Raw genomic sequence first — 10,603 nt, forward strand, 5'->3', positions numbered from 1 at the left:
AAGAAGGCAGTGGACCTGGAAGGAATTGGAAAAGGGGATAGTTTTGCATTCCTCGTGGATGAGAAGAAAGTGCATGTGGATGAAAGGAGCGCCTGGAGTGTCTTCTCAGCCCATGGCTGGCCCAGTGCTAAATCACTAAAGGTGATGCAACACCGGCACTGCTGCCCAGACCAAGGTGCCAGGTCAGTCCAAATGATTCAACTTGATCTTCAGGACAAATTTTTGTTTGTGTTAACAATCCATTTTCCCTCTTAACCAAACCCTGAGCTAGAAGGACACAACATGAGTTTGGGGTTTAATTGGTCTCCGGTACACGTCAATACATTTCCTAGAGATAAAAATAGATTCCCGAGAAAGAAAACATTTAGAATATGTTTGAGCAGGCATCTTAGCATCATGGTGTAGAACGTTTATTTCAGTGTTTCTGAGTTGCAAGAAGATTAAGCATCCACCCTCAACCTTGAACCCTTGGGCCAACCCCACCATCACTAATCACATGAGCAAAGGGGTGGCATCTCCAGGCTACAGCTCAACACAGAGAGAGCACATGACTATGGTGCTTACAGCACACACACACACACACACACGCACACGCACACACACACGCACATGCACGCACACACACACACACACACACCCTGGGAAAAAAATCTGTCATGCTCCCAGCAAACATGGGAGGGAAACAGGTCAAGGTTCTTCTAGTATTCAACAATAAGATACTGTTCTTTAACAAAGAGCAATATGGCCAACAGTGACACAGCTGAAAGGAACAGGCTAGACTCTGTCGAGAAGCTCCCAGGATGCCTACACCCCTGCTGGGGCGAGCAGTTTGCCAGTTATGCCCTCTGGGGTCCCAACCCTAGTTAAAAATGGAAAATGGTTTAAGTGCAAGTCTTTTAATATAGAGCTCCACATATGTGTGTCAGTGACTGATGAGTGAACATCTGACTGTATTTGTCCATTTGTGTCAGTTAGATAAACTCACAGACTTTTATTTGAGCAGTTTAGCATCAGCAGTGAGCTGTGCTGGAAGGCCTGCGGGAAAGAAAGAAACATTGGGGCGATTCCACACCAGAGTGACCGAAAATATTTTTGGTATCTCAGATTGTACTGGCAATTCTCGCATAGAAACTTAATTGAGAGAAAAGTTGTTTGACATGCTTTTTACATTTATATCACACTTTTATTTTTAGGAAATCCTTATGAAAGTGACCATTTTAGGCCCCTTAGACCTACACAGGCCTCCAGTAAGACCCTATGATCCGTGAACATGATGTAGACAACATCTTGGTGTCATTATGCTCCTCATAGTGAACTCTAAAGTACGCCTTGATTCTGCCACACATATTTATTCAACATAGAAAATCTCAAAAGTACCCTTTTTGATCGCTTATTTTTAGACATGTTGTTTGGAACAATATACTCTTCAAACACGTTGAATTTCGAGTGTGCTCTGTGGTACATTTTTATACATAGAAATTGACATTACATGTCATTAACTGATCAGCCCTCCTTTAGGATTGCATATTCAGCAAATCACCAGTTGAGGGAGTTCTCTTTGATTCCATTTTCTCATTCACTGTGTTGATAATCTCGGTTAACCAAGAACTAAAGTTTCAAGTAATTGGTCAGCTGCTCAATTAAGTTCAGGGTTCAGATGTGTTAAGAGAAGGGATTAAGAGACGCTAGAACGAAGAGCAGAACCCGAATGAGGAGCTCCACCCTCTCTCTTTTCAAGTTATGGACTGAATACCCCCCCCCCTTCCGAAATTGGAAAGATGCTCAATTGTGATTTGCCCAAATAACCAGTGACTTAAAACCCAAACATCGGACCTACTGCTGCTCGTTATTACACACATCCCATTTCTTCCCAACAGATTCTACGGTACCAGTTATGGTTATGTCGATCTGTCCACGGAGATTACTGTGTTGGTGGTAAAATAGAATGTATTACAACTTCAAAATAAGCGGAGCCCGCTCTGGAAATTTGATGTACTTGTAGAGTATATTGTTCCAAACAATATGCCTTTGATCCAGACTGTCACGACTCCGACCGAAGGACACTCCCCTTCCCGTTCGGGTGGCGCTCGGCGGTCGTCGGTCGTCGTCGCCGGCCTACTAGCTGCCACTGATTATTTCCTCCCCCTCCTTATGTGTTTGAGTGCACATGTTTTGAGTTAGGTAGTTAGTAGTAAGGCTTTATTAGTCAGCCGGCCCGCCTGGTGCGGGATTAATTATTGTGACCGTCTGTTTGGTGTACTTGTGTCCACGTCTATGGGTTTTGTGTTTTCCCATTTTGTGGGTTTTTTCTGGACAGTTTAAGTCCTGCGCCTGACTCCTCACCCACTACACTCAGACCGTTACACAGACAATGTCTTTGTTCTATTCTGAGAGCAAAAGGGGGTGCAAGGTGCTAATGTTTTGTGTACTTAGTGTATGTCTGAGTGTGTGAACTTTGACCTCTGTTACTGTCACGCTCTGGCCTTAGTATTCTGTGTTTTCGTTAGTATTTTGGTGAGGCCAGGGTGTGACATGGGATTTATGTGGTTTGTTTTGTCTGGGGTTGTTTGTAGTTATGGTATTGTGGTTAGAGTAGTACTCTAGGTAAGTCTATGGTTGCCTAGAGTGGTTCTCAATCAGAGGCAGGTGTTTATCGTTGTCTCTGATTGGGAACCATATTTAGGCAGCCATATTCTTTGGGTCTGTTGTGGGTGATTGTTCCTGTCTCTGTGTTTGCACCAGATAGGGCTGTTTTGGTTTTTTCACATTTCTTGTTTTGTTAGTTTATTCATGTATAGTGTCTTTATTAAAGTACCATGAATAACCACCACGCTGCGTTTTGGTCCACCTCTCCTTCACCAAAAGTAAACCGTTACAGTTACATGGAATTCATGGAATAACACATCTGATGAATAGAGGAACTGTGTTCTCAGGTGAACTTCAGATGATCAAATGCTCACCTGATTTGTGAGGCATAATTTGGCACTTGACCTCTGACCTTTAATTCCACCAACAAATAGCTGTTGACTGACTTATCTCGGTCCATCAAGGAAGAACATGTTATTTCTGAGGGAACAGCTACTCATCACTGTTTGTAGCATCATAATGAGAACATTATCTATAGGTGAGGTCAGAGGTATTCTTCGTATAACATGGAAATTACATTATGCTGTGGTAAATAACTAGTAAATGGGATTTGCAGCCAAAAACAATGGATATACAGTAACTGATCCTAGAGAAAGAAAATATCTGACTGTATTCACAAATGAGAAATATAAACTGTAAATGCTAAAGGGAAGTTTACATTTCACAACTGGAAAGTGTTATCATCTGATCTGAATACAGTGCTAATTATCTTACTGCTGGCACTCCATACAGCCAAAAATGGAGTTGATACCTGGAAATGTGTGCCTTTTACAAAGGGAAAATATGTTTAGGCATGAGTTTAAGGATAGAAAGAGGTGTATGGCAAATATAGCCTAAATAAGTACAAAACTGTACTTTGTCTAGTGCCTGAATTGTACTGCCCAGAAGCAGGGTCTCACATGATAAAACCAAGATAGAGTTTTACACCAGTCATAAGATAAGCACTCTTTCTCATCTGTTTATATTAGGTTCTACCTCGCAGCAATATGATGACAAACATATCACTGTCCTAAATCAGCAGTTCTCTCCTCTCCTTCTCTCCCTCTTCCTCTCTCTCTGTATAGTTGTGTGTGTGCCTCTAAGAGAGACGAGAGACCACTTTAGTTACATTTACAACAAATCCTTAAATAGAATCTCAAAATGATTTTACATCATATATTAACTCAAAGTCAATCCTACACAATTATCGTTATCTAAACTATAACAGATATGAGTAAACTGGATATGGTCTTAAAATACTTTTCTGTTTAAGACTAGGCTATAATTTTCTTTCCATCGGGCAACTGGTTATTGCTTTAGGCCTACTGTGTATGTTCCAATCCCCTTTTGTGCCTAAAAGTGCATTATTCATTAAGTGAGCTAATATAATAGTGTATAAATCCTTAAATTGATATTTTGATATTGCCGAATGACTTAAGAAAGTGATAGGCCTATGGACACTCCATCCTCCAGTTGTGAGTGGTTTTTTATTTTGTTGTGGCAGAGGTTTTGATCTAAGTGATAAATCAATGGAAGTATCACTTACAGAGATGGTGTTTTAATCTGGAAATGATACCTCTGTTAAACAAAAGCCTGGCAAAGCACCGGTCCACGGAGACGCATCTGTAACAGGATATGCGCCTTGAGGGACCTGCCGGGGCCAAGAGACGAATCCATTTTACAGTAGAGCAGTCCAAACAGTAAGTAGGCTCTCCTCACGGAGAAGAAAAGTGCAGGACAGTGGAGGCCGGCCACAGTAGTTTACTCAGCCGCCTGGCTTCAAGTTTCACAAGAGAGACTGATGTTACATATCAAACAAGCCAAAGAGATTAGAAATCTAATTGTCTGGCACTCGCTCATATGGCCAAATACATAAAAATCTAATTCCCTCTCACTCTCATAAAGTAAAACATTATACAATCAAATTTCCTTTTATTTCTTTCCCTCTTTCACCCACTTGGCCAGCTAAGTTATGGTCTGTAAGGTGTCTCACCAACCATTGCTTACTGTTAAAACAGATCCATATTTAAAATTTTAAATCAGATCCAATACCAATTCAATAATATACATTAGATGGATGACGTTGGTATCTTCTGGTTAGTTTGTGTTTGGTTTTGTTTCATTGACAGAAATGTATGGGAGCTGCCAAATTATTTCATAGGCCTACCATACAAAATCCAGAATGCTTTTCATTGACAACAGTTCAGCATTCAACGCTTTTGTTCCCTCCAAGCACATCACCAAGCTCAGGGTCCTGGGCCTGGACACCACCCTCTGCAACTGGATAACGGAATTCCTGACAGGCAGACCACAGGATGTGAGGATTGGCAACAACATCTCCTCTTAAGAAAGGGGCCCCCCAGGGATGAGTCCTCGGCTCTCTGCTGTACTCCCTGTTCACCCATGACTGCGGGGCTAAGCATGACATCAACTTGCTGATGACACCACGGTTGTAGGCCTGATCACTAACAATGACGAGTCCACCTAAAGGGAGGAGGTAACTGAAATGGCATTGTGGTGCCAGGACAACAAACAACCTCTCCCTCAAAGTCCGCAAAACAGATTAGTTAATCGTTGACTTCAGGAAGCAGAGGAGAAGACACGTCACGATCCACATCGACGGAAGTGCAGTGGAGAGAATCAGCTGTTTTAAGTTCCTCTGCGTCCACATCACCGAGAACTTGTCATGGACCAATATGTCAAGAGGGTGCAACAGCACCTCTACTTCCTAAGGCGGCTGAAGAAATTTGTCATGCCCCCTGGTCCTCTCCAAATACTGCCGCTCCACTATCGAGAGTGTCTTGACATGCTGCATCAAGGCCTGGTAAGGGAGGTTCTCTGCCAACGGCCGCAAATCCCTCCAGCGGGTGGTGAAGACGGCCCAGTTCAACACTGGCACCATGCTCCCAACTATTCAGGACATCCACTCAAAATGATGCCCAAGGATGTCACGCAGCATAATTAAGGACCCAACACACCCTAGTCATGGACTGTTCCGTCCCTTACTATCCCACAGACGGGAACGGAGCATCCAGTCTCGGACCAACAGGCTCAAAGACAGTTTCTATCCACAAGCCCTCAGACTGCTTAACACTTGAACTGGACTGATCACCGACACTTAGCAAACATGCAGTCACTCACTCCATCACACCTGCACACACACACACACACACACACACACACACACACACACACACACACACACACACACACACACACACACCCCCCCCTTCCACCAAACAACCATTGATCCAGAATATAAGTTTACTGTGAAATACCATGAGAACAGAGGTGACCCGTCATTCAGGGCTGCCCCACCTGTTTTCAGCACCACATTTTTAGCAACCCCCCAAAAAAGACATGTTTTAGGCTTGCCTGTTTTGCGTGTTATTCTGGCATTAATACGTAATAGACATATCAGTTCATATATAAACATATATGTCATTGGGTTAATAGAGCGGCATACAAACATTTTTGTTTTCTTGAGTAAGGCATCTCCAAAATGCAGGTGTTTCAGCCTAGCTCAGTGCTTTCTGTGGTGGTGGAGCAAGCCAGCAGAAACTACAAGCATTGCGCCGTGATTGGCTCAGTGTTCTATCACTCATGAGAACACTACGTCACCACCGAGTCTAAGGGTAAAGCTAAAAATTCTAGCCCCTTGGGTGCTGCCATAGAGTTTCATTAGAAGTGTCCATCCAAGAAGGCACAAGGTCATTGGCCACAGATAAAATGACATCAAATCATGTTATATCTACAGTAGCTTCAGCAGTCATCATTATGAATCAAGTCGACAATCTACTGGCAAATCCTTGTCATATGAAGAGAAATTATAGATAAAACGTATCGGTGCTCATCGGCCATTGGAAATCGTAAATTCAACAATGAGTGGTTTGGAAGGAATCAGCGGCTAACTGCAAGCATTGCAAAGCAATCACCAGCCTGCTTTTCAGTGAAGTGGCTGTGTGCTCTCAAATCTAAGATGAAGGGTCTCTTTTCCTAGTTTAAAATTAAAAAAGTTCAACATTGGCCATGCTGTCAATGAAGCTGTCAAAACAGCTATTGACTCGGAACTGCAAAATCTGACTTTAGTGAGTTCAAGACAACTGGGAACTCAGGAAAACGAGCTACAATTGGGAATTGTAAATCGGGAACTCTGGCCTCTTCTAGAACTACGACCTGAAGATAACTGACGTCATCGTGATTCAACCTTTTTCGAGTTCCCAGTTGTCTTGAAAGCACCATAAATCTAGAGAATGCCAAACTTTGATGGCAAAGTTTAATGACAAAATTTTCCCCCAATGGATCCTCGCGCCACCTTCCTGTTCAAGTCAACACAGCACAGCAAGGTGAGTCCACACTTGTTTTGTATGATGCTGCATTAATTCAGTAATATGTCAGGGAGATATGTATGCTAAGTTAAGAAAGTAATACTAAGTGTATGTTGTGTAGTAAGCTGTTGGTATGTGCCTCACCCTAATAATTTGGTCTATTTTCATCTCTTAGTTTTGTCTACTGTTCTGACTTGATGGTGCACATGTAGCCTATAACCTGTTTTTGAGAAATGTAATCATCCAATATTGTAAGAGCTTTCATTGAGCCCCCCCTTGGGTTGTGCCGTGGCGGAGATCTTTGTGGGCTATCCTCGGCCTTGTCTCAGGATGGTAAGTTGGTGGTTGAAGATATCCCTCTAGTGGTGTGGGGGCTGTGCTTTGGCAAAGTGGGTGGGGTTATATCCTTCCTGTTTGGCCCTGTCCGGGGGTGTCCTCGGATGGGGCCACAGTGTCTCCTGACCCCTCCTGTCTCAGCCTCCAGTATTTATGCTGCAGTAGTTTATGTGTCGGGGGGCTAGGGTCAGTTTGTTATATCTGGAGTACTTCTCCTGTCCTATTCGGTGTCCTGTGTGAATTTAAGTGTGCTCTCTCTAATTCTCTCTTTCTCTTTCTCGGAGGACCTGAGCCCTAGGACCATGCCTCAGGACTACCTGACATGATGACTCCTTGCTGTCCCCAGTCCACCTGGCCATGCTGCTGCTCCAGTTTCAACTGTTCTGCCTTATTATTATTGGACCATGCTGGTCATTTATGAACATTTGAACATCTTGGCCATGTTCTGTTATAATCTCCACCCGGCACAGCCAGAAGAGGACTGGCCACCCCACATAGCCTGGTTCCTCTCTAGGTTTCTTCCTAGGTTTTGGCCTTTCTAGGGAGTTTTTCCTAGCCACCGTGCTTCTACACATGCATTGCTTGCTGTTTGGGGTTTTAGGCTGGGTTTCTATACAGCACATTGAGATATCAGCTGATGTACGAAGGGCTATATAAATACATTTGATTTGATTAATTGTCTGCTTATATGCCCCTTTTATCCTATGGTTCTGACTTGTTGTGCAGGGAGAACACTGTAAGAACGGCCCATGTTCTGAATTCTGTCGCTGTACATTTCAACTACGCCCGTCCAAGCTCGCTCATTAATGTCTTAATCGAAATTACGGATTGCCTCTTATCCCCTCGTCATCCCCTTATGCCATAGTTTGTACATCTCAATTGTCAGTAGAAACCACATTTAAGCAAGTCAGCCATATCAGCTATGTTTTTTTTAAAGACAGTAAATGAGGCTGAATGAACTGTTTCGCTGCCATACAAGGCTCTGCCAGGTGTTGCGGTGCTATAGTGCAATTAATGTATTGTTTAGTGTTGTGTTGTGTAGTGGCTTTGCTGGCATGCATCCCATATTATATATTTTTTGCCCCACCAAGATTTAAATGCTAAAATCACCGCTGCATGAGAACATTGATTAAATCACCTAAACTTCTCAATGTAGTTATTTTAACAACCAGTTAATCCAATAGTAAACAAATGCAAGATACATTTTAAAAATTTGCCCTTTGAATATGCTATATGCTACAGTACTGTAAATGACAGTACGTTACACAGTTTTTTAAAAACATTTGGCAATACACTTGCACTACGCATCAAAATTGACTGATAATCTCATTTCCATCATTTTTGTACGATGTTTGATCCCTGAAGACATCTTTCACAATCATTGATGCAAAAAATAAATGTATTGTTCAGATATAATTACCATGTAGATGTACTGTAATCAAATGAAACAAATTAAATGAATGAAAGAAAGAAAGAAACATAACGTTTAGTAGGCACTAGGTTACATCAAGCCTGTCTTGAGCATTTGTCCTCATCCATGGTCTGAAGGAGGAAGGCACTTCCATGGGGATGGCAATCATGCACCTTCCACCTGTATTGTAATCATGAATTATATTTACAATACAGTACTGCACTTATGTATTGTAGTCATCCTGTGTGGCCCACACAGGTTGTGGATTTGATTCCTACTGTGGTCACATACGAAAATATATGTGCACTCACTTGTCACTTTGGATAAAAGCGCCTGCTATGTAAATGGCATATATTACTCTATTACATCGCTGTATTGACCCCACACAGGAATTGTGGGTTCGTTTCCCACTGGGGTAACCTGTGAAAATATGTGGACTCTCTGGTGTCACTGGATAAAAGCGCCTGCTACGTAAATGGCATATATTACTGTATTGGCCAATGCAATTTTAATAAAGTTGTGTGAAAAAAGACCCCATCTGTTATTTTTGTAGAAATGTTTACTGTATAGGGGATGCATTTGTTACATACAGTGCATCTCTGATCTTGTCACTATCAGATTTGTATTTTTATTTACTGTAAAATCACAATAACCATCATCATAATAATATGTTACAATAAATACTATACTTTATATGTTTATACTTTACAAACATACATTGTCATGAAGTTCTCAAAAACTGTAGTAAACAAACTAATTTAAAATATATAGGTTTACCAAATTCACATAGAAATATGTGTTACAGATCTGTCATTCTCAGTCTAAGAAGCTGTAGATCTGTTTATATATGTGCTATTTCTATGTTTTCCATGTTTACGTTTGTCTATTACTTTTGGTTTTGTAAACCGGCTACAAACAGCTAAAAATACAATATTTTTGGTAATAGAAAATATATTTCACAGCGGTTTAGATTCTACACGGATTCTCTTCACGATACTTGCTATTCAAATTTTTGCAACCAGGAAATGGCGGAGCGATTTCTGCATAGTGCATCTTTAAGTAATAGTCAAATGTATTTTAACAAGTGGGAAGACAATCATATCAAAAATAATGTGAGCATTGCATTGTGATTAACAATTACTTTAATATAAACGTGTATTGCAATGTGAAACATGTATGTCTAGATGAAACACGGATTAAGTTTGGTGAAAAAGAGATTGTATGATTTTGTGTGTTGTACTTAGTCAGTTGAAAATGTGCTTAGAGTTTTGATGCAACTGCCTTTTTGATGATCTGTTTAGGGTTTTGTACTAAGTGTTTGGAAAAAGAAACACATACTTATGAAAATTGCACCAAAGCGATACCATATTTTTTTATTGCTCCAATGAAATCAGCTTTTGCACCTAAGGAATCTTCACAACGTAAACATAAATATTATGGAGAAAAGTACATTTGACCAAAGTCAATTTGAGATGTTCAAAAGTTCAAAACAATACTTTTTGGGGGCAAAACAATATATACCACACACACACATGAGACACACAACATACATTTTCTGAATTAGGTTTCTCCTTTCCAAGAACTGACCATTCACTGACAGTTAATTTAAAAATATATTTTTAAATAAGACCCCTGGTTCTCAAACATAAAACTGGAGATGCTTTTTGTATGTAATAATTACTTATGGAATATCTCCCTCTGGTGGAGTTACTTGACATTCACACATTACATATAGTATTAAAACAGATAGAACAATAAACCAGATGTTTTACTGGATGTATAAATCTGAAGCCACCTGGTTGGCATTTCCACTCAACATCCAAATATGGTGATGTGAGGAAGCCCAGCGGCCGTCAGTGGGAGAAGATGGGGATAGACAAATTTTGGCCTACATTCTGCAAAT

Source organism: Oncorhynchus masou, chromosome 15 (genome assembly GCF_036934945.1).
Source record: "Oncorhynchus masou masou isolate Uvic2021 chromosome 15, UVic_Omas_1.1, whole genome shotgun sequence".
In the NCBI taxonomy this organism is placed as follows: domain Eukaryota; kingdom Metazoa; phylum Chordata; class Actinopteri; order Salmoniformes; family Salmonidae; genus Oncorhynchus; species Oncorhynchus masou.